Below are 19,729 nucleotides of genomic sequence, written 5' to 3'. Positions count from 1 at the left end.
TGGCTCAAGCTGCATATGTAGCAAAAGATGTCCTTGTCAGGCATCAATGGGAGGACAGGCCCTAGACATCAATGGGAGGAAAGGTTCTTGATCCTGTGAAGGCTTGATGCCCTATGTAGGGCAATTCCATGGCATGAAGGCCTTTGTAGGTTGTTGGGTAGTGGGGATCACCCTCATAGAAACTGGGTGAGGGAGGATGTGAAAGGAGGTTTCCAAGGGGATCCTGGACAGGGGATAACATTTGAAACACAAATTAATGAAATGTCCTATAAAAACTGAAGTAAAAAGTCACAAGAAAACAAACTTTGAACTTACAATGTTTTCACAGTTAAACATTATGAAAAATCCAGAAATGCCTTGAATTTTGCTGTATTCAAAATTACCAAGATAATCATAGAACCACATTTTACTTACATACTTTTTGTTTTAAAAATATGACACTGAAAAGGTCTTTGATATAATTCTACACCCATTCATACTAAAGGTATTAGGAAATCAGAGATGGCGTTTCCTTTTCTTTTCTTTATTGGATTTTTTTAATTTACATCTCAAATGTTATTGCCTTTCCTGGTTTCCCAGACATAAGTCCCCTCTCCCATCCCACTTCTCTTCTTCTATAAGGGTATTCCTCTCACCAACCACCCCTCTTCTCCCACCAATATTTCCCTACACTGGGGGTCCATCCTTGGCAGGTTCAAGGGCTTCTCCTTCCATTGGTGCCCAACAAGGCCTTTCTCTCCGACATAAGCACTTGGAGCCATCAGTCAGTCCATGTATAGTCTTTGGGTATAATCTCTGGATAGATGGCATGGTTGTTCTTATGAGGTTCCAAGCCACTTCAGCTCCTTAAATCCTTTCTCTAATTCCTTCAATGGATTCCCATTCTCAATTCAGTGGTTTGCTGCTAACATTTGCCTCTGTATTTGACATACTCTGGCTGTGTCTCTCAGGAGAGATCTATATCCAGTTCCTGTCAGCCTGCACTTCTCAGATTCTTCATCAATCTTATCTACTCTTGGTAGCTGTATATATATATATATATATATATATATATATATATATATATATATATATATATATATATATATATATATGGGGCACATGTGTGGCAGGCTCTGAGTGGCCATTCCTTCAGTCTCTGGTCCAAACTTTGCATCTATATCCCCTCCTATGAATGTTTCTGTTCCCCCTTTAAAGAATAAGTAAAGCATCCCCACTTTGATCATTCATCTTCTTGAGCTTCATGTGTTTTGTGGATAATATCTTCGGTAATTTGAGCTTTTGGCTAATATCCATTTATCAGTGAGTACATACAATATGTGTTTTTCTGTGACTGGGTTATCTCAGTCAAGAGGATATTTTCTAGTGCATTCCATGTGCCTGTGAATTTCCTGAAGTCATTGTTTTTGACAGCTAAGTAATATTCTGTTGTGTAGATGTACCACATTTTCTGTATCAATTCCTCTCTTGAAGGCCATCTGGATTCCCTCCAGCACCTGGCTATTATGAATAAAGCTGCTGTGAACATAGTGGAGCATGTTTCTTTGCTGTATGTTGGAGCAAATTTTGGGTATACGCCCAGGAGAGGTAAAGCTGGATACTCAGGTAGTTGAATGTCCAATTTTCTGAGGAACCTCCAGATTGCTTAGCAGAGTGGTTGTACCAGTTTGCAATCCCCAAAACAGTGGTGGAGTGCTCCTCTTTCTCCACATCCTCACCAGCATCTGTTGTCATCTGAGTTTTTTATCTTAGCCATTCTGACTGCTGTGAAGTAGAATCTCAGGTTGTTTTGATATGCATTTCCCTATTGACTAAGGATGTTGAGCATTTCTTTAGGTATTTCTCAGTTATCCAATATTGCTCAGCTGAGAATTCTTTTTTTTAGGTCTGTTTCCTCATTTTCTTAGGGTTATTTGGCTCTCTGTAGTCTAACTTCTTGAATTCTTTATATATTTTGGATGCTAGCCCTGTATCAGAGGTAGGATTGGTAAAGATCTTTTCCTAATCTGTTGGTTGCCATTTTCTAGTGACAGTGTCCTCTGCATTACAGAAGCTTTACAGTTTTATGAAGTCTCTTTTGCCAATTCTTGATCGTAGAGCATAAGCCATTGGTGTTTTGCTCAGAAAATCTTCCCCAGTGGCCATGTGATCTAGAATCTTCCTATCTTTTCTTCTATTAGTTTGAGTGTATCTAGTTTGATGTGGGTGTCCTTGGTCCACTTGAACTTAAGTTTTGTACAAGGCAGTAAGAATGGTTCAATTTTTATTCTTCTACATGCTGACCTATACATAAACCAGCACTATTTGTTGAAAATGCTATCTTTTATCCATTGGATGATTTTAGCTCCATTGTTAAAGATCAAGTGATCATAAGTGTGTGTGGGTTCATTTCTGGGTTTTCCATTCTATTCCACTGATCTACCTGCCTTTCTCTGTGCCAATACCATACAGTTTTTATCACTATTGCTCTGTAAGACTGCTTGAGGTAAGGAAAAGAGATTCCTCCAGAAATTCTTTTATTGTTGAATATAGTTTTTGCTATCCTGTGGTTTGTTATTCCAAATGAGTCTGCCAATTGCTGTTTTAACTCTATGAAGACTTGTGTTGGAATTTTGATGGGGATTACAGTGAATCTGTAGATTGATTTTGGCAAAATGATCATTTTTACCATATTAATCCTGAGAATCCAAAAGCATGGGAGTTATTCCTGTCATCTTAGATCTTCTTCAATTTCTTTCTGCAGAGACTTGACGTTCTTGTCATACAGATCTTTCATTTGCTTGGTTAAATCACACTGAAGTATTTTATAATATTTGGGACCATTGTGAAGGGTGTCATTTTCCTAATTTATTTATCTGTCTGTTTATGCTTTGAGTAGAGGAATGCTACTGATTTGTTTGAGTTAATTTTATACCCAACCACTTCGCTCAAGTTGTATATCAGGCTTAGGAATTCTCTGTTGGAATTTTTGGGGTCACTTAAGGATACTATCATATCATCTGCAAACAGTGGTATTTTTATTTCTTCCTTTCCAATTTGTATCCCTTTTATCTCCTTTCATTGTCTCATCGCTCTGTCTAGGGCTTTGAGTATTATATTGAATAAGTAGGAAGTAAGTAGGAAGCCTTGTCTAGTCTCTGATTTTAGTGGGATTTCTTCAAGTTTCTCTCTGTTTAGTTTAATGTAAGCTACTTGTTTGTTGTATATTGCTTTTACTATGTTTAGATATGGGCCATGAGTTCCTCATCTTTCCAGTACTTTTATCATAAAGGGATATTGAATTTTGTCAAATGTTTCTCAGCATATAATGAAATGCTCCTTTTTTTCTTTAAGTTTGTTTATATAGTGGATTACGTAGATGGATTTCCATATATTGAAAATTCCTTGCATCCCTGGGATAAGTGTACTTGATCATGATGAATGATTGTTTTGATGTGTTCTTGTATTCAATTTGCAAGAATTTTATTGAGTATTCATAAGGGAAATTGTTTTGAAGTCCTCTCTCTTTGTTGGGTCTTTGTGTTGTTTAAGTATAAGCATAATTGTGGCTTCATAGAATGAAATTGGTAATTCTGTGAAGAGTGGCTGAGTCCTGTTAGAACTAAATGTTCCAATGTGGAGGGGGGTTACCCAAGGTATCTTTCCATTGTCTCTGGTAAAGGAGAGTGGTAATGGGAGGAGGAATTTCTAAGGGCCAAACTAAGAGGAGATGAAGAAGTTAGGAATGTGACTAGGATGTAATGTGAATTAAAATAAATTAATAAATTATGGAAAGAAAAGAAAAGAAAAGAAAAGAAAAAATAATTTTTACTTCCATAATATACTTGGATTATGGTTTTGGCTCTATCTAATTCATCCAGCACCTTCCCAATTCCCTTTTTACCTGGATTCACCTAAGTTTTCCCTCTCATTAGAAAACAATTAGTCCTTTGTGGGATACTAGCATATATTAATATAAACTGGACTAAGATAAATAAAAAATTAACTCATAAGAATTAGACAAAAAATGTAAACATTAGGAACAGACTACAGGAAATGTCATGAAAATCAGAGGCTCGTATGTTTACACTCCTAGGAATATCATTAGCAACTCTAATATTGGAAACAAAATATATGTGCAAAGACAACTTTGGTTAAAATGAGAAAAGAACAATGGTTTACATTAAAAATTGAGAGGTAAGGGAAGAGAACTGGAAGGAAATTTGAGATATGGACCTCCAGTGTAGCAATTGAGTTCACTTTCTGTTGTCCATATTGTGTTGGGCATGCAGTCTGTCTTGAAAGTAGTTTGTTTCCTGATGGAGACACGTTTAAAATAAACTAAATTTTTATTGGAAAGTGGTTATTAATTAGAGATTGCTAATGGATTAGGGATGGAGTATGTTTACATTTCTTATTTTAGGGCTAGGATAATTCTGGAAGATTAATGTAGGCACTTTATCTTTTGTTTCTATGTTTGTGTGTCTATTGTGTGCCACTTCTGTTTATTAAGAAAGGCTTGTTTCTTTGGTGACCTAAATCACCTCTGGTTCTCTGAATGTCTCATCTTCCCTCACCTTGGCCTATCCAGAGATATTTTAAGGAGAGATCCCATTCACATTTATAAATCTCACTCTGAGCATGTTATCTGGGCGCTGATGTCCGGATTACTTCCATTCTATAGAAGAAAGATTTTCTGATGATGGCTGGGCAATGAATTGTTTTATAAATATAACATAATGCTATTAAAAGTCATATTACTGTTATTTTTATAAAAGGAATAGCATTTGTTTTCTGGGATACTTGGTCTATCTATTGTTGAAGTCAATCTATTTTATAGTTGGTCTATCTTGGTTGAATTCAACCTCATGAAGTGGGTAAACTAAACAATCATATATTGATTGCTTGTTTACTCCTACAGCAAACTCTGTGCAACATGCACCATAGTTATCTTGTAGACAGGACACCATTGTAGAACAAAGGTTTTTATGTTAGCATTTCCATTTCTTCTTTGCTAATATGCACTGTACCTTCCTGCTCACAAAACACTGGAAAAATGGGTGAAGGCTCTGATTAGGCTCCATCACAAATACTCCATGTTTATTACGTTCTATACGTGTTTTTAGAAATGATGCAGTACTCTAATTTTGGAAATAGCTTACTATATAAAATATATAGTATATCCCTTTATCAAAACGGTTAATTAGAAGTGATGCAATATCTGTAGTAGAAACTTCATTTGTTGACAACTGAGCTGTTGGGATCTCTGTCTTTCTTATTTGGTTATTTCATTTACATCTCTGTCATGGATTTCTATAATTGAAAAATCATCCACTGTTTTAAATATGTAGAGTATTCAACTGGCATTTACTTTTAACTTTCTTTCCACACATTCAAATCCCTTTCCTTTTTCTCTACCACCTCACCAAATGTTCTTGAAAGTAGTTTTAATTTTTATTTCCATGGTAACTAAGAATGTATAAAATTCCTAAAGGTAACACACATTTGCATTTCCTCTTCTCAGAATTCTTAATTTTGTACCATTTACAAATTGAGCTAACTTTGTCGTGCTGTTAAGTTTTTCATTCATTAAACATTACTTATGTCCAGTGTCTATATTACAGTATTTGGCATGGAGCTTTGTCTTTGTATTAGATATTTTTGAAATCTGTATTAAACTTCAGTATGCCATAATTGTAAAATCTAATTGTAGGTTTTCTAATTCATTGAAATTTTTGTATAGTGTAGTGACAGTTGTAGTCCACTGTGATTATACTCACACAGCATAATTTGACGTAAGTCTTTCTATATTTCCAGCTTTATTCCTTTTGCTTTCATTATTTGGTCAATCCAGTAGATTATTTTATCCTATTTAAGTTTTTGTTTTTACACTTCTGTTTTTTATTTATACTTTTATGAAATTGCCTAAGGATTGTTTTGAATATTAGCAATAGCACAAAAGGCCAGTGTCTAAATCCAGATAGCCCACAATGAGCATTGGCAAAACATTTTGGTTCTCAGGTGTGTTCTTCCATTGTCTTTGGCTGGCCTAGGTGGGGTGGGGTGGAGTGCTCTGCCATGCTGCCACTGTGTACTCTAGAAGACAGGTCCAGTTTTCCCTTTTTGTTTTTTTTCTTGGCTATAAGTCCTAAATGTAGACAGGAAGGAGATGAAAAGTTCAACTTTGAGGGGAAGCTCAAAGAAGAATGGAGTCTTGGTAGCACAGTCACAGAGTGAGAACCAGTTATTGGATTAATGGGGGACAGGGAGCTGCATCTCCTTTGCCAAAGGGCACAGAGTCTCTGGGAGGCAGGACATGGGAATTTTGACCATGCTTTCCCCATGCCATCGATGGCAGGGTGTTGGACTGTGGGAAACCACAGGAACACCACTCCTGGAGTGGGGAACCACAATCTGGAGTGCTGGAACATCCAGCCACAGCTGTCTCTGAGTTCCTGGGCCTGCAGTGAGACCCAGGGCCATCTGGTTCCCAGTGTGGGGGCATGCGGGCAGGATCCTGCTCAGGGCCCAGGGAAAAGGAGGGAACTCCCATCTGATCCCAAGGTGGGAGTCCTTGGCTTGTGAGAGGTTGACTGTAAGCTTGGGTTTAATGGCGGCCACAGCTAGGTGCCCAAGGAGGCCTTCTTCGGGAGAGTAGTTGGTGGATTTATAGGCGAAGTCCTTCTCTACAGCTCCTGAAGGCAGTTCCAGCTGGAAAAAAGACAATCCTTGTTGCCAAAGCTTTTATTTGTCATGGAGGAAAGTGGATGAATAAAACCTTATCCCAATGTCTCAGGGTGGGCCTGAGATTAAAACACATGTTAGAAAGGCGAATTGGCTAAGCTTCTAGACCTTTAGGTACCTCATTATTATGAACATCTGTCTATTGCTAATAGGGGGCCATTGGTAGGGAGGCTGAGATGTGTCCTAACCCTCTTTGTAGGGGCCCCAAGACTTCCATGGTTTTGTTAATTGCCCTCAAATCTTGTAGCACCAGCTGTTCTCCAACCAGTTGTGTTAGGACTCTAAGCTTCTCCCTTGATTGAGACCACTGTGGGACCCAAACGGCTTCACTGCAGAGCTCATCAAAGCAGGGAGTATTAAATCTTACAGTGGTCTCTAGAATTGGGCATGATTTCAAGGAGGGTTTTTTGCATCTCCTTGGATATTACTTTCTTTATAGGTAATATCCTCTATTTTAATGTGGTCTCTTTCTGATTAGGTGGTGAGAACTACCTCAAGACTTGTAATACATCTCTCCCTTAGCTGTATGGGGGTAGGTAGAGTAAGGGAGAGGCAGGTGGAAGCTCCTTTGTTGGTTTTTGCTTGTTTGTTTTGTTTTGTATTTTAATGGAACCCTGACCTTGAGTGGGAGAGGGAAGGGTAGAGGAGCAGACTTCTTGTTTGGAGTCTCTCCTGAAGCATAAGAAAGCAGGGATAGTTTTTTAGGACCCTGATATTTGGGCTCATTTGACTGAGCAAGCTCAGTAGCTGTGTTACTACCAGACACTTTTTAGATGTTCCTATGCATTTCCAAATTGCTGCTAAGATCAGCAAAATTCACGGGAAGGTGATTTTCCTTGTTGGGTATGTCTGTTTTTCATGAGAGAAGCTACTACAGTCCATGAGTCTAGGCTATAAATATTGTCATTGGCCATGCATGGCACTATCTGGAGGACTTCCTTCCAAAAGGAGGCTTGGTTTTGGCTATATTTTTATTTTCACCAAATTGTCCATGTTTGACAATATTTCTAGCTAACATATTAAGTCCAGGAGGAATTTTAGGCTTTAGATATCTGTACTCTTTTCCCTAACTGGTTTGATGCAGGCTAAGCAAACAGTAAATACTGGATGAATATGAATTGGTTATCAGAGAACATTAAAGCAATGTGACTAATTGAATATGTTTCAAGTTGAACTTCTAGACTAAGATATGAGTGTTTTTAGAAAACACAACAACACAAATTTCCCCACATATTCTAGCTTGGAATTTCTAGAAATGAGTATATGATTACATATGTTCTATTTTAAAATACTAATGCATTTATTTTGGATAATAAGAACCATTTTTTGGGGGGTTTTGTATCAGATTTTTAATTTACATTTCAAATGTTTCCTGTCCCTTCCCCAGTTTCCTGTCCACAAATCCCATATCCCACCTCCCTACCCTTCTTCTGTAAGAGTGTTTCCTCACTCATCTACCCTGTTTTCTCCCCTTCCCCAGCCTGACATTCCTCTATACTGGGGGAGGGTCCAACCTTGGCAGGACCAAGGGCATCTCCTCCTGTTGGTGCCCAACAAGTTCCTCTGTAAAACTTGAGAAAAGCGCTCCAAGACCTATGTTCGGATGTCCCACTCACTAGACACAGAGATGGAGATAGATGTAATAAACAAGAAGTATACTGACCCAGTTCATTGAGGTCATTCTGTAATCAGGGTAGAGGCGACCCCAAGAACTCAGGCATACACTTTTTATACCTTTTAGGAGTACATATTACATCAGTAAGTTTACAGTTTGAACTTATTGGCTTAGCATATTGACCTTTAAATCTATTGGCTAGTAAGTATATGACACACATTCAAGCTCCATCAGGGAGGTAGCTCCAATCAGGGTGATATCTTTGGCATGCAGAGGGGGTGACCCTACTTCAGTTGTGACATTTCTTGAATAGGGTGTTTATTCAGCAAATTCTTCTGAAGTTCCCATTCACCAGATGCTTTCCAAGATAGCTTTGATCTGCTTGGTTCTAACATTCCACACCTCCTCTGCTACATATGCAGCTGGAGCCATGGGTCTGTCAATGAGTACTCTTTGGATGGTGGTTTAGTCCCTGGGAGCTCTGCTTGGTTGGTATTGTTGTTCTAATGGAGTTAATAACCCCTTCAGCTCCTTCAATCCTTTCTCTACTCCTCCAATGGGGACCCTGTAGTCCAAGGGCACATATGTCCCTGGTCTGGGGAAATTTTTTTTACAGGACAGGGAGTTGCCCATGACAGAAAAGAGGAGAAATGATTTGTCCAATTTGAACATTCCCTTGGCCTATTGGCTTTGTGGGATTCCACTGAGGTCCAAAACACAAAGCCTTCCCACAGATTTAAGAACTGTCAGCTAACCTGTGGATTTTAAGTGGCTTCTCTGTTATAAGTTTTTCTTTTTGTTTTAAGGAAAATTTAGATAGAGAGACTTTGTCAGTGCCCATTATGTGCTGTCAGAATTTAAACAGGGGATAGAGGGACTGTCTGCCAACACCAGAGAGTAGCTTTGGCCAGGAGACTTTGTAAGAGTCTTTTGGAAGACCCCCACTCAGTAAGGCCACAGAGACCCCGAATCGCTGTAATCTGGAAGAGGTTTATTGTTCCAATGTATGTTAGGGACCCCAACTGGCAGGCAAGAGGAGATCCCCGAGTTCACAAAGCACACTTTATAAACATTTTGACAGGGAATGCAACAGTCGGCTGAGCTGGAAGACTGCGATTGGTTACCCTGAGCAACATTTAAAATAATTGGTCAACTAGAATAGGGAGCTTGTCTCCTTCATTTGACCGTGTCCTGCCCAGTGTTTTTGTGTATGTGTTCTTTTAAAGTTATGCTAAAAATCTAGAGAAATGAAATCAATTCTCTTAGAAGCTTTTAGTCTTTGGACCTTGACTAGAGATAGTTTACAGCCTAGACATGAGAGAGAATGTGTTTATAAAAACCGTTTTCCAGGACTCTCTGGAGATGCTTTGGTGAAAGAGAAGGAAAATGAGCTTAAGCTTTTTTGGAGCTCTCTTAAGGACAGAAGGAGGTCGGAGGCTTCCTGCCTCCTCGCTGGATCCTATTGGAGAAAAGCTTATTTCTAGTTCTGGGTCCTTTAGGTATGATATCTGGGTCCCCTTGGTAGGAAACCATCTTGTTATTTCCCTCTAGGTCTCCTGACTGTCCTTAGTGAACCAAGGTGTCCATGTCTCTCAGTTTATTTCTCTGGTTTTTTTCCTCACACCCACACAAAAATCTCTGATAAGGTACTTGTCTTAAAATTACTGCTAGAAAAATTGAGAATTGAGTTTGGTCTAAATATTAAAGATATGTGTAGACATTTCATTTTGTTTCTGACTGGATTTAAAAGTATAAATATGTTCTACGTGTCTTGGTTATAGTTACTGGATTTTAAAGTTATTGGGTATGGTTAAAAGTTTGTAACATTGGTAACAAAATGTTAGTTAAAAACTGGTAACTCGGTTAAAGTCACCTTAGACAACATGTGGCATGAGCCAACTGAGGCAAATAGGTCCCTAAATGTAGCTCTAACTTGTGTAATACTTTGTACGGTTCTTATCCTAAAAACCAGACTTATAAAAGATAAAATTTTGAGAAGTATCTCTTTGAGGTGTTGCAGGCTACACTCCTGTGCGTTCATATGCAGGAATTGGCAGTCAAACTTTATAGCATGAGGGATGGACTTGTTCTTTAGGAGAGATTGGATTTTGGAGACTAGATTGTTGGAGGTTGAGTTTTGCTTTCCAAAGTTTTGTTTGTGCTATGGTTTGCAAAGAAAACTAAAAGATTCTGGTTAAAAATTGGCAGTGTTCCAATAGCTGCAGTTTGCAGTTTGATCACAAACAGGTTCAGGATTCTAACATACACATGTTTGTAATTAAGAAAAAATCAAACAAGTGGAGATTGTTACAGGATTTATGAAGGGTTGGTGAGGCTATGGAACTTGTAAGAACATTACATACAGCCTGTTTGTTTACTTCAACTACCAATTCAAGACATTCATATAGTATTATAGATTTGGAGGATTGTTTTTATGTTGTTTCTTTATGTCCTGATGACTGTGAAATATTTTCATTTAGTGAGTTTGATTATAATTTTGGAGAGTGCATGAAGTGATCTCATTGGAAAGTTTTGCCTCAATGAATCATTTATGGCCCTACATTATGTAAAAATTTGTCACTGCTTCAATACAAGAAGTTAGGACTTTGAATCTTTCAGTATATATTATTCATTACATGCATATTTTATTAGCTGATCCCTCTGAAAGTGTTTTACTACAAGTCTTTGCTCTTACACAACAAACTTTTTAAATTTGGGGAGTAGTTGTTGCTCCAGAAAAGATTCAAAGGGAATATTCTTTATAATATTTGAGACATCAGCTATATCCTAAACAAACTGTGGCACCGAAATTTCAAATAAGGAGAGATAGTTTATGATAAATTATTTTTAAAAGCTTCTAAGATACGTTAATTTGTTAATTGGCTAAGACCTCAGCTTAAGTTCAATCCAGGAGGACTTAAGCATTTGTTTGATATCCTCAAGGGAGATGCAAATTCTAATTCCTCTAGACAATTAACTAATGAAGGAGGAATAGCTTTGCAGAAAGTAGAGAAAGCCATGTGTGAACAACAGAAACATTAATTATATAGACTATGGTCATTTGTTGGTTGTTTGTACTCTTTTGTACTCCTTTGGCAAAAGAAAACCTTACTATGGACTCATTTTTCCTCTCCAAGTAAATTTATCACCCTATTATAAAGATGTTATTGTGTTATTACAGAATTGTAGGATAGAGTCACGGAAGTATTTTGGCAAAGAACCTTATGAAATATTTACACCTTTTTCTAAACAACGATTTAATTGGTTATTGTAGAGTACTGATATTTGGCCTATTACATGTGCAAAATTTTCAGGCAAAATCGATAATTCTCCTGTATACATGCTTTACTATTTCCAATAAATTTACACATGTAGCCCATAGAAAATGCACTTACTGTATTTATAGATGGTCCATCTAATGAGAAGGCAACAAACATAATTAGATCACATGTTTTTTAGTTTTTGTTTTTGGTTTTTTTTGTTTTTTTTTTTTTCGGAGCTGGGGACCGAACCCAGTACCTTGTGCTTGTTAGGCAAGCACTCTACCACTGAGCTAAATACCCAACCCCTAGATCACATGTTTATTCTCTTGAGTTTCCTCTTACTTCAGCACAGATTATTGAACTACGTGCTATAGCTGCAGTTTTTAAAATGTTGAAAACTCAAGCTTTCAATTTGTATACTGATAGCCAATGTGTAGCTTATGGTTTGCAATTGATTAAAATTTTTCGTTTTTTAGATACTACAAACCCTCAAATTTTACAATTATTTATTCTCTACAACCGATTTACGATAATGTACTGTTCCTTTATAGACCATTAAAGACTCAGACTAGATTGCCTGGACCCTTTAGCAAGGGCAGTGCCACAGTAGATTTATATACCAGGCAGATTATAGGCCTAACATAGGAACAATTAGCCAAACTATCTCATTCTTTATATCATCAAAACAGTAATAGCTGGAGACAATAATTTGGTACACAAGTCAAGTTGTAAATACCAGTGCTCAGTGTCCTCAATTACTTCCTGTATCACACAATGGTGTTAATCCTCATGGACTTATACCTTATAAGTTATGACAAATAGATGTTGCTCATTTCCAGTTTGGGAAAATTAAATTATTTATTTGTGACTATTGACAATTTTTCAGACTTTCTGGTTGCAACTGCTTTAACAGGAGAAGCATCTGAAAATGTAGTTAGTCATTACATACTTTACAAGAAGTGTGGACAGCTACAGCTCCTCAAAAAATACCAAATGCCACGAGATTCTTAAATGGAGAGATGAGGAAGGACATGAGGGATGGTTTCAGACTTTTGTTCTTGTTTTTGTTTTTTTTCATCTTTATTAACGTGGGTATTTCTTATTTACATTTCGATTGTTATTCCCTTTCCCAGCCTTTTGTTTTAAAACACATACCTATCAACTTGTGGGGACGAGATATACTCAATGATATGAGAGCTGTGTTAACAACTTAGCCTATATAAAACATGATGAGGAAACGAGCTTTCATACCAGGGAGGGGATTTTTTTCAAAATTTTACAAGGCAAACCTTATAGCATAAGTGAAGAGCTAAAAATAAATATACATCTCCATGATAAAACAGGCTTGGGAAATTTACCCTAAGGGTCACTGTTAATAATCCTCCTTATGTTAAACCATTGCCCATTACCTGGAAGTTAAATGATCAGGTGTGGTTTCCACATTGGCCACTGTCCTAGAAAAAACTAGAGACAGCTCATCAACTAACAGAAGACATTGTTACTTCCACTTTGCCTTGAAATATACCCATTTTTGTGATAAAAAAGGTCTAGAAAGCAGAGATTATTACAAGATTTAAGAGAAGTTAACAAAACCATGATGCCTATGAGACCTTCTCAGCCTTGTCTCCGTTTTCCTGTGACTATACCCGAAGAAAATTGGCATATGCTAGTTATTGACTTAAAAGATTGTTTCTTTACTATTCCACCAGGTACTAAATATTGAGAAAGATTTGCTTTTAACATTCCTTCCATAAATTTTAAGGAGCTTTCTCCTTGCTATCATTGGGTTGTGTTACCTCAGGACATGGCCAATAGTTCTACTATGTTTCAGGAGTACATAGCCGCTGCCCTAAAGCTTTGTGGCAAAAGTATCCACAGTTATATATGATATGGATTATTCTTCCAATAGATAAATAATACTGCTTATGATAAACTTTACAAATACATAAGAAATTTCATCTTAATTCTAATTTTTTGAGGTTTCACAATACAGAAACTAAAGAACAAGCAGCCCGAATATTCAGTCAATGTCCCCAGAATGCCCCATTTATTTCCTCTCCCAATTTGGGAGTTAAACCAAGAGGGTTACAGCCTAATGATATTTGACAAATAGATGTTACCCATATTGTTGACATTCCTTATAATTCTCAAATGTAAGGAATTATAATTGTAATTACAACCAAATAATTGTAAAACAGGTATTATAAAACTTTAAAACAATATCTTATTAAAAGGCGGGAGTTATATTTTTATATGCCAGATAATAATTTGAATAATGTTCTTATTATTTTAAATTTTAAAATTTGGATGTCAAGGAACTCTCTGAATGTTTATGGTACTCTACAATTAGGCATACTTATGTCTAGGTGAAATGGAAGGATCCACATATTGGCATATGGAATGATCCTGTTCAGGTATTTAATGTGGAGAAAAGGGCATTTTTGTGTTTTTTTTTTTTCTACAGGATGTTGCAGGAATGTTCTAGCTGCCAAAATGACTGCTGATACATGCTGGTGCCTGGAAAAAGAAAGATGCTGACTGTAAACTTGCTCAGTGCCCTGACAATGTTGACTAGGAAGCTGTTTTGGACATATATTTCTGACCCATCTTTGCTTGCCTATATCCCAGATTGGACAGGCTGCCTTGCTTCAAGCTTTTTGATCTTGTGGGACAGAGAGCATGGAGACTGTGCAAAATGCCTTCAGAAAATCAAAGAGAAGTTAGGACTATTCTCTTTCTTTTAATGTGACAAGTTATTCTGACTAAACCATAGACTGGTCAATCTGATATTGAAAATAACAGTTTTAATTTGAAAGATTGGTCCTAGACATTTTCAGAGATATGTAAGGATGTAAATCCATCAAAGTAATCCACTATATAAACAATCTTAAGCAGAAAAATAGGATCATTTCATGAGATGCTAAGAAATCATTTGACAAAATTCAATAACCATTCATAATAAAAGTCTTAGAAAGATCAGGAATTCAAGACCCATACCTAAATACAGTAAAAGCAATATACAGCAAGCCAATAGACAACATCAAAATAACTGGAGAGAAACTTGAAATAATCCCACTAATATCAGGACCTAGAGGAGGTTCCCCAATCTCTCCATAATTACTTAATATAGTACTTGAAGTTCTATGCAGTGCAAGTAGACAGCAAAAAGAGGTCAAATGGATCCAAATTGGAAAGGAAGAAGTCAAAATACCACTATTAGCAAATGATATTTTGACTATATAAGAAACCCCATATGTCCCATCAGAGAATTTCTACAGCTGATAAACAACTTAAGCAAAGTGGGTGAATATAAAATTAACTCAAAAAATCAGTAGCCTTCCTCTACTCAATGAGTAAACAGGCTGAGAAAGAAATTAGGGAAATGACACCCTTCAGAGTAGCCACAAATAATATAAAATACATCAGTGTGACTTTAACCTAGCAAGTGGATCTGTATGAGAAGAGTTTCAAGTCTTTAGAGAAAGAAATAGAAGAACTCAGAAGATGGAAAGATCTCACATGCTCATGGATTGGCAGGGTTAATATAGTAAAAATGGCCATTTTGCAAAAAACAATCTAAAGTATCAATGCAATCCCCATCAAAGTTCCAACTCAGTTCTACATCTGATAGAGGGCTATTATATACAAATAATTCAAGAAATTAGACAACAGGAAATGGAATAGTCCTATTAAAATGAGGTACAGAGCTAAACAAAGAATTCTCAACTGGGGACTACTGAATGGCTGAGAAGTCCCTAAAGAAATGTTCAACATCCATAGTCATCAGGGAAATGCAAATCAGAACAAATCTAAGACACCTCCTCACACCTTTCAGAATGGCTAGCATCAAAGTCTCAGGTGATATTAAATGTAGATGCTAGCCAGGATGTGGAAAAATGGGGACACTCCTCCATTGTTGTTATGATTGCAAGCTGGTGCAACTACTCTTAAAATCATTCTGCTTTTTCCTCAAAAAAAAAAAAAAAACTAACGGAAATAAGTAATACCTTGGAACCAGCTCTACCACTCCTGGGCATATACCCAAAAGATGCTTCAACATATAATAAAGACAAATGCTCCGCTATGGTCATAGCAGCCTCTTTCATAAAAACCAGAAGCTTGAAGAATTTAGATGTCTTTTAATAGAAGAATGGATAAAAAAAATCTGGTACATTTACCAAATGTACTACCGAGTACTACTGAGCTATTAAAAACAATGGGTACATGAAATTTGTAGGCAAATGGATGGAACTACAAAATATCACCCTGAGTGAGGTAACCCAGTCACAACATGACACACATGGTATGCACTCACTGATAAGTGAATATTAGCATTAAAGATTAGAATACCTAAGGAAAATTCACATATAAGAAGCCCAAGAAATATAGAAGGGGAGGTGGGAGGGGTTGGGGTATGTTGGCCCGGAAACTGGGAAAGGGAATAACAATCGAAATGTAAATAAGAAATACTCAAGTTAATAAAGAAAAAAAAAGATTTGAGTGTAATACATGGAATTGGAAAACTATTTTAAGCAAGATAAGATGTGCTCAGAAACACAAGTATATGTTCTCACATTTGGATCCTCTGTTAGGTAGCCAGGTGGTAGAGAGCATGTATAGAAGCCAGGGAACTAGAATAGGCCATGAGATTGAAGAAAAGAGACTGTTGTGGCGGGGGTGAGAAAAAAAAAAGAAGCCCAAGAAGAAAAACTGAAGTGTGGATGCTTCACTTCTACTTAGAAGGCTGAACAAATACTCATGGGAGGAATTACAGGGACAAAAAGTAGAACAGGGACTGAAGATAAGGTTATCCAGAGACTGCTCTGCCTCAGGATCCTTCCCATATGGAGCCACAAACCCCATTCGTTATTGCTGATGCTAAGAAGCACTTGCTGACAGAAGCCAGATATAGATGTCTCCTGAGAGGCTTTGCTGTGGGGTGGTGGGCTGTGAAAGTTATCCTGATTCCTTTTCTAGACAGCTTAAGTCCCTGGAAACCATCATAGGGATGGCAGGTACATTCCCAATCTGCCAGAACAAAGAGCCCCACACTCTGCCATAGCCTTACTAATAGAGATGAGGATGGTTGCACCTAACCATGGGACTGAACAAGGGGATCCCAAGGGAGGAGTTAGAGAGAAAACCTGAAGATGTTACATTGACTTGTAACCCCCTAGGAAGAACAACAGTATCAACCAAACAGACCCCACCAGAGCTCCCAGGGACTAAAGTACCAAGCAATGGCTCCAGTTGCATATGTAGCAGAGGTTGGACTTATCTGGCATCAAAGTGAATGGAGGCACTTGTTATATTAACAGTTTGATGATCCACCACAAGGGAATACTCGGGCACTGAGGTAGGAGTGAAGTATAGCCAGAGGAGCTTGCTTATAGAAACAGGGGTGAGGCGTGGGGGTGGGATAGGATGTTTGAGGAGGAAAATCAGGATGAAGGATAACATTAGAAATGTAAATAAATAATACAACCAATGAAAAAATAAAAAATGAGAATGGCTAAGATCAAGAACTGAAGTAACAAGTAACATCACATGCTGGTGAGGATGTGGTGAAAGAACACACCTCAATTGCTGGTGTGATTGCTAACTGGTATAACCACTCTGGCAATCAAACTAATGATTCCTTTGAAACATGCATATATAGAAAATATACTCTGACATACCACAAGAGCACATGCTCTCTTTTTTTCTTTCTTTTTTTTTCTTTTTTTTTTTCTTTTTTCTGGAGCTGGGGACCGAACCCAGGGCCTTGCGCTCGCTAGGCAAGCGCTCTACCGCTGAGCTAAATCCCCAACCCCGAGCACATGCTCTCTTATGTTTATAGCAGCTTTATTTTTAATATCCAACAGTTGGAAATAACCCAGATGTTCTTCAATTGAAAAATGGATACTGAATTCCATACACAGCCACTATACCCAGTCACTATTGCTGATGTCAACAAGTGCTTACTGACAGGATCCTGATTTGGATGTCTCCTGAAAGGCTCTGGCAGAGTTTTACTAATACAGATGAGGATGCTTACAGCTAACCTTCAGACTGAGCACATACACCACAATGGAGGGGTTAGAGAAAGTACTGAAGGAGCTGAAGGAATTTGAAACCCAATATTAAGAAAAACAGTATCAATCAATTCATCCTCCCAGAGCTCCTAGGAGTTACAGAAACCACCAACCAAAAAGTACACATTTAATGACCCATGGCTCCGGGCATATATGAAGCAGAGGATGTGGCTGTCTGGCATCAATAGTAGGGGAACCCTTGGGTTCTGTGACAATTCATTTCTCCACATAGTAGAATGTTAGGATGTTGAACTGAGATTTGGCGTGTGGGAGGGGGAGCATCCACTTAGAAGCAGGGTTAAAGGGATGGGAGAGGCATAACCAGGAAAGGAGACAATATTTGAATTGTAAATGCTCATAATATCTGAAAAAAACTTTTAAAAAGAGAAAATGTTCATTTAGGCCATGGAATAAAAGTGATCTATTAAGAAAGAAGGCATCAGGAAATTTATTGGCAAATAGACGGAGCTACAAAATATCATCATGAGTCAGGTAACTCAGACCAAAATGGGCAAGAATAGTATGTACTCACTCATATTTGCATGTTAACCAACATAATGCCTAGGATTCAAACCACAGGACAGAATAAGTTTAGCAAGCATAAAGTTCCAAGTAAGGATATTTCAATCCCTCTTAGAAGGGGGAAGAACAAAATCATGGAAGGCAGAGGGAAGAAGGGATGGACTTAGTGAGAGGGAAAGGTGACAATGTTAACTGAGTGTGTGTGTGTGTGTGTGTGTGTATGGGAGCGGTGAGGGTACAGGAACGAAGGCCAGAGGATGAATGGAAACATGCAGCCTCAGGTGATGGAATTCTGGGTGACTCTCTGTACCTGGAACCTGGGAGATGAGAGACTCTCAGGAGTCAAAGGAAATGACGTGGGCTCAAATGACCAACATTGGTGAGTGGAAACTCAAAGTGTTCACCTCCATTAGATAGACAGGGTTTTAAGTGGAGTGAAGGTGCTACCAACCCATTCTCAAATTTTCTGACCCAGACTTGTTCCAGTCTAAAAAATCTATAGGAACAAACTGGAAAATAGACTGAAGAAGGAAAGGTGGTCCAGTAACTGGCTTAACTTGGGATCCATCTCATGGAGTGGTGGATGGTAGGTTCCAAGGCCTGATATTATACTGATGGATTGGTGTGCTTCCAGATAGAAATCTAGCATAGCTGTCCTCTGAGAGGCCCAATCAGCAGCTGACTGAGAAATGCAAATAATTATACTGAACCATTTGCCTGAAATCAGGAATCCCTATGTTGCATTAAGAAAAGGATTGAAGAAGCTGAAGAGGAGTGCGACCTCATAGGAAGATCTGAAATCTAAAGTAACCTGAACCACTGAAAGCCCCCGGACCAGGCAGGAAACAGCAGCGGGTCTGAGGGCCACAGGAGATATTTAATATAGTAAAGGACTGCCTGGTCTGGCCTCAGTGGGAGAAGATAAGCTAAATCCCTCAGAAACTTAGGCCCTAGGAAGGAGGAGTTCTAGTGGGAGAGAGCATCCTCTCGGAGATAGGGAGAAGGAGGAATGGGGTGAGAAACTGACATGGGGATGACTGGAAACAGGCAATAGCTGGAATGTAAAGAGAATGTAAATAGATAAATTCATAAAATAAATTCCAAAATTTCAGTTATAGCTGGTATTTACATTCTCTCTCTCTCTCTCTCTCTCTCTCTCTCTCTCTCTCTCTCCCCCCCCCTGTGTGTGTGTGTGTGTGTGTGTGTGTGTGTGTATGTGTTTTTGTGTTTTAGTGTATTGTTATGTACACAGGCTATTTCAAGTAATCTTGAAGCTCAGAAAGGTGCATCTGATACTTTGGGGCTATTGTTACAGTTGTGCATTGTGGAAGATTATAGGAGACAATGTATGATACTGTAGAAGACATAATACTGGTAGGCAATATCATGAAAGGAAACATTGATAATCATTTTAAAAGGAGATAGGCCTTGAAATGTAATTCTTTACTTGTGACTATAAACAAACTATATATTTGTCATTTAGAATTCATGGACTGTGCATATAGGAAAATAATTTCTCCCCAATCATTTAC

The sequence above is a fragment of the Rattus norvegicus genome, chromosome 1 (genome assembly GCF_021556685.1).
Source record: "Rattus norvegicus strain SHRSP/BbbUtx chromosome 1, alternate assembly SHRSP_T2T, whole genome shotgun sequence".
NCBI lineage: Eukaryota > Metazoa > Chordata > Mammalia > Rodentia > Muridae > Rattus > Rattus norvegicus.
This window is presented reverse-complemented; position numbering follows the sequence as displayed.